Source organism: Haliaeetus albicilla, chromosome 13 (assembly GCF_947461875.1).
Source record: "Haliaeetus albicilla chromosome 13, bHalAlb1.1, whole genome shotgun sequence".
Classification (NCBI taxonomy): domain Eukaryota; kingdom Metazoa; phylum Chordata; class Aves; order Accipitriformes; family Accipitridae; genus Haliaeetus; species Haliaeetus albicilla.
Window position 1 is genome coordinate 19204113 of NC_091495.1, and position 5940 is coordinate 19210052.

Consider the following 5940-nt stretch of genomic DNA (forward strand, 5'->3'; position numbering starts at 1 on the left):
TGGTTTCAGCCCAGCCGGTAACAAAGGACCACGCGGCCGCTCGCTCACTCCTCCCGCCCCCCTCCGGTGGGATGGGGGGGAGACGGAGGAGAGGAAAAAAAAACAAACCTGGAACCTCGAGGGTTGAGATAAAGGCAGTTTACTGGAACAAAACAAAGAAATTGCAACAACAACAACGGTACTAATGAAAAAGTATACAAAAAGAGTGATGCACAGTGCAACTGCTCACCACCCGGGACCCGACGCTCTGCCACTTCCCCCACCGAAAAGAAGAGCCCACCCCCCGGCCCGCTCCCCCTTTATATACTGAGCATGATGTCACATGGTACGGAATAGCTCCTTGGCCAGTTCAGGTCAGCTGCCCCGGCTATGCCCCCCACCTCCCAGGTTCCTGTAAAAAAAAATTAACTCTATCCCAGCTGAACCCAGGACAGTCACCATCACGGAAACATGGTGGGACGACTCCCATGACTGGAGTGCTGCAATGGATGGCTATAAGCTCTTCAGAAGGGACAGGCAAGGTAGAAGAGGTGGTGGGGTGGCTCTCTATGTTAGGGAATGTTTTGACTGTACAGAGCTACACGATTCTGATGACAAGGTGGAGTGCTTATGGGTGAGGATGAGAGGGAAGGCCGATAAGGCAGATATTGTGCTGGGAGTCTGTTATAGACCGCCCGACCAGGTTGAAGAGACGGATGAATTGTTCTGCAAGCGGCTGGCAGTAGTCTCAGAATCGTGCGCCCTTGTCCTTGTGGGGGACTTTAACTTGCCTGACGTCTGCTGGAAATACAGCACAGCAGCGAGTAAACAATCTAGGAGGTTCCTGGAGTGTGTGGAAGATAACTTCTTGACACAGCTAGTAGGTGAGCCAACCAGGGGAGGAGCCTTGCTAGATCTGTTGTTTGCGAACAGGGAAGGCACTGGTGGGAGGTGTGATGGTCAGGGGCCGTCTTGGGCTTGGCGACCATGAAATGATAGAATTTTCAATTCTTGGTGAGGCAAGGAAGGTAGTCAGCAAAATCACCACTATGGACTTCTGGAGGGCTAACTTTGGCCTCTTCAAGGCACTGGTTGAGAGAGTCCCTTGGGAGATGGTCCTGAAGGGCAAAGGGGTCCAGGAGGGAGGGACATTCTTTAAGAAGGAAATCTTAATGGCTCAGGACCAGGCTATTCCCATGTGCCGCAAGTCGAACCGCTGAGGAAAATGACCGGCCTGGCTGAATGGGGAGCTTTTGCTAGGACTCAAGAAAAAAAGGAGAGTTTATCATCTCTGGAAGAAAGGGTGGGCAACTTGGGAGGAGTACAGGGATCTTGTTAGATCATACAGAGAGAAAATTAGGAAGGCAAAAGCTCAGCTAGAAATAAATCTTGCCACTATTGTAAGGGACAACAAAAAATGTTTTTACAAATATGTTAACAGTAAAAAGAATCCCAAGGAGAATATCGATCCTTTAATGGATACAGAAGGGAACATAGCCACCAGAGATGAGGAAAAGGCTGAGGTACTTAATGCCTTCTTTGCCTCAGTCTTTAATAAGGCGACCAGTTATCCTCAGGGTACTCCGCCCCCTGAGCTGGAAGGTGAGGATGAAGAGCAGAATATACCCCCCCTTAACCCAGGAGGAAATCGTTAGTGACCTACTACGCCATCTGGACGCTCAGAAATCTATGGGACCTGATGGAATCCATCCAAGAGTACTGAGGGAACTGGCAGAGGTCCTTGCCAAGCCACTCTCTATCATCTATCAGTGATCCTAGTCAACAGGGGAGGTCCCAGAGGACTGGAGGCTTGCCAGTGTGACTCCCATTTATAAGAAGGATCGGAGGGAGGATCCGAGGAACTACAGGCCTGTCAGCCTGACCTGGGTACCAGGGAAGATTATGGAACGGTTTGTCTTGAGAGCACTCACATGGCAAGTCCAGGATAAGAAGGGGATCAGGCCCAGTCAGCATGGGTTTACGAAAGGCAGGTCCTGCTTGACCAACCTGATCTCCTTCTACGACCAGGTGACCTGCCTAGTGGATGAGGGAAAGGCTGTGGATGTTATCTACCTTGACTTCAGCAAGGCCTTTGACACTGTCTCTCATGGCATACTCCTTGAGAAGCTGGTGTCTCATGGCTTGGACAAGTGTACTCTTCACTGGGTGAAAACCTGGCTGGATGGACGAGCCCAGAGGGTTGTGGTGAATGGGGTGAAATCCAGTTGGCGGCAGGTCACAAGTAGTGTTCCTCAGGGCTCGGTGTTGGGCCCCGTTCTGTTTAATATCTTTATCAATGATTTGGATGAGGGGATTGAGTGCACCCTCAGCAAGTTTGCAGACGACACCAAGCTGGGAGGCAGGGTCGATCTGCTTGAGGGTAGGGAGGCTCTACAGAGAGATCTGGACAGGCTGGATCGATGGGCTGAGGCCAATCGTATGAAGTTCAACAAGGCCAAGTGCCGGGTCCTGCACTTCGGTCACGGCAACCCCATGCAGCGCTATGGGCTTGGGGAAGAGTGGCTGGAAAGCTGCCCGGCAGAGAAAGACCTGGGAGTACTGGTTGACAGCTGGCTGAATATGAGCCAGCAGCGTGCCCAGGTGGCCAAGGGGGCCAACGGCATCCTGGCCTGTATCAGAAATAGTGTGGCCAGCAGGAACAGGGAGGTGGTTGTTGCCCTGTACTCAGCACTGGTGAGGCCACTCCTCGAGTACTGTGTTCAGTTTTGGGCCCCTCACTACAGGAAAGACATTGAGTTGCTGGAGCGTGTTCAGAGGAGGGCAACCAAGTTGGTGAGGGGAGCACAAGTCTTATGAGGAGCGGCTGAGGGAGCTGGGGCTGTTTAGCCTGGAGAAGAGGAGGCTGAGGGGAGACCTTATCGCTCTCTATAACTACCTGAAGGGGGGTTGTAGTGAGGTGGGTGCTGGTCTCTTCTGTCAGGTGGCTGGAGATAGGACAAGAGGAAATGGCCTCAAGCTGCGGCAAGGGAGATTTAGGTTAGATATTAGGAAAAATTTCTTTACTGAGAGGGTTGTCAAACACTGGAATGGGCTGCCCAAGGAAGTGGTTGAGTCACCATCCCTGGAGGTATTAAAAAAGTGAGTAGACAGGGTACTTCAGGACATGGTTTAATGGGCATGGTTAATGGTTGGTCTCGATGATCTTGAAGGTCTTTGCCAACCTAAATGATTCTAAGTGCTGGGTGTCAAGGGCTGCAAAAGTTATTATTTCCTCCATATTGTCATCACTGCTGAAAATTGAAGTTATGTAGGCCCTCTTCCACAACAGGATTATGACAGGGTCCACAGCATGGTGCTTAAGGGAAAAAAAGCAATTCCTGACATGTACACAGACCAGCAGGGGATCTTTGACTTGCAGTAAGAACTGAGTTACTATTGCCAGCAAGATGTAAAAATTTTGAGGGAGGCCTGCAGATCATACAGAAATAAGATTATCGTGATGGCCTGTCTCCCAGTCAATGAGAAAGAGTGTGATGAAAAGGTGAAGGTTTATTGTTGTGTAGCTCCCTTTCTGTATAATATGGTAGCCTCTACTTGCATGTTGACATACTGGTTTATGGCTATCATTGGAAGAAAAAGAGATATTTGATCAATTACATGTATACCTGGCCAAAAAGGGAAATACTCAAACCTGTCGTGTTACACGGCCATGAGTTTCAAGTGGGAACCTACTTCTGGGATGGCTAAGTGATCATTGATGGGACAACAACAACTTTCAAATATAATGGGTGCTTTTTTCATGGTTGTATTGAATGCTACCATGAAAATGACTGGAACCATCCAGTGGGGACCACCTTTGGGTATTCATATTACACAATGCAACAAAAGATGGACCACCTAATGAGAGCAGGTTTTACCATCAGATCTGTATGGGAGCACAAGTGAGCCGCTATGAAAAGAAACAGATGGGGAGCTCATGGTCTTAGCCAGGACCAAACTGCCCAGTCCCTGATCCCCAGAGATGGGCTTTTTGGCACAAGGACAAATACTATTTGTCTGTACTACAAAGCAGCCCCTGATGAAAAGATACATTGCTATGATTTTGCTAGCCTCTATCCTTTCATCAGCAAAACTAAAAAAATACCCTCTTGGGAATCCAGCAGTCTTTTTTTTGAGAATTTTGACACATTGACTGCCTACTTTGGGATGGTCAAAGTAAAGGTGTACCCACCTTCTGCGCTCTTTTCCCCCATGCTTCTCACAACCATAAATGTCAAACTGTTGTTTCCCTTGTGTTGCACTTTGAAACCTGTCAGGCCCTCTGCACCCATAGTGATGATCAGAAATCCCTTGCAGGTGCCTGGTGCACACTGAAACTGAACAAGGCTCTGGAGAAGGGCTACAGAAGTCTGTGAAATCTATGAGGTCTGGCATTTTGAATGGAGGGGCAACAGCCATTGCTTGGATTATGTAGAGATATGCCTCTGCCAGAAGCAGGAAGCTTCAGGCTGCCCAGCCTGGTGTGTACATGCTGACAAAGAAAAGCTAAATATGTTGAAGATTACAGGCAGAAAGAAGATGTTTTGCAGCTTGACCATATTAAGTAAAACCCTACAAAATGCCAAGCTGCCAAACTGTTTTACATTCTCCGTGGGGTACAACTGGAATGAGCTCCATTGCTCCAACACTACCATTGCGAGAACCAGAGGAGTTGTAGTTATCCCTTCTCCCCAGCTTCTGATGTACCCTCCTGCCATTTATTCACGAGGATATGGCCACTGTCCGGTGGAAGCATGCCAAAGGGCAAGTGACCCTGAAGTGCAACACTAGGCTCTGGCACAACTGTGAGTTAACCAGGGGACCGGATCCTCCCAGTTGGTGACTATTTAGGTGAGCTGATGAGCGATGACCATGTTACCGAGTTGGGGTCTTCGGGTCCCAAATCCTACCACTACTTGCAGTTTGGAGGAAAGCACTGCTTGAAAGTTAAAGGCTTGACTCCAAGTGCAACAAACAGAACAAGATCCATTTTTCTCTGAGAGCCCAGGGTGGCTGGGCAGGGACAGGTAGCTTGGCAGCCCCTTGGTGACCTCCTTGGAGGGGTCTATAGCTCTGGGGCATGCTCCAGCTTGCTCACACCCCCCCTGCCCTCTTTAACATCCCCCCACCCCAAACAGAGCTTGATCTGCAGCCTTAGAAAGTGGGGGGCATGAACCTGCCTTTTGCTTTTGTTTAATTACTTCCATTCACATTTAAACTTCCATTATTCATTTCATTACCTCTTATTAAAAAACATTTATTCAATTTATACCTGCACTTATATGGATATGTATTTAAATTGTAAGTTTTTTAATATATATAGCACATACACACTAAATAGGCACATATATACATACAGGAAGTGAATCCACAAATAAATAACACAAATATTTATAAATATTTGTATGCTCCTTCAGATATATATACTCATATATGAGACAGAAAAGCCTATATTGTTATATTTAAGTGCTCCCCAGTCCAAAGGAAACAGGCAGCCAGTCAGAGGGTGTTCTGAGATCACATGAGTAGGACAGTCTCAGAAATAAAATGGTAAGCAGCCAATCACAAAGCACTATGAAAAGAGGAGGGGCCTAGCCTGTGCTGTGAGGAGGCTGCCATGCTGTAGTGGGAGGGGCCTTCCTGCAGTGATGTACCATAGGGTATGGGAAAAAGCATTAGGTCCTTCCAATAAACATTTGCAACACTGTCACCTCTTTATCAAGATGCCTGTTTGCTCTTTGAACCTTACTTTAATAGTAGCTTTAACAACCTTAGATGGCGTCCTGGTTTCAGCAAAGAATTTCATAGCCTAATTATATAGACATTTGAAACAATATCCATGATAAATCAAGAGCAGGCATGCCTTAAATTGCATTAAGATGGCACTTCGCTCTTGTGTTGTGACAAAAGAACAGGCTTCATTATAAACTTTTACAGAATATCATTCCATCGCTCCTTCTG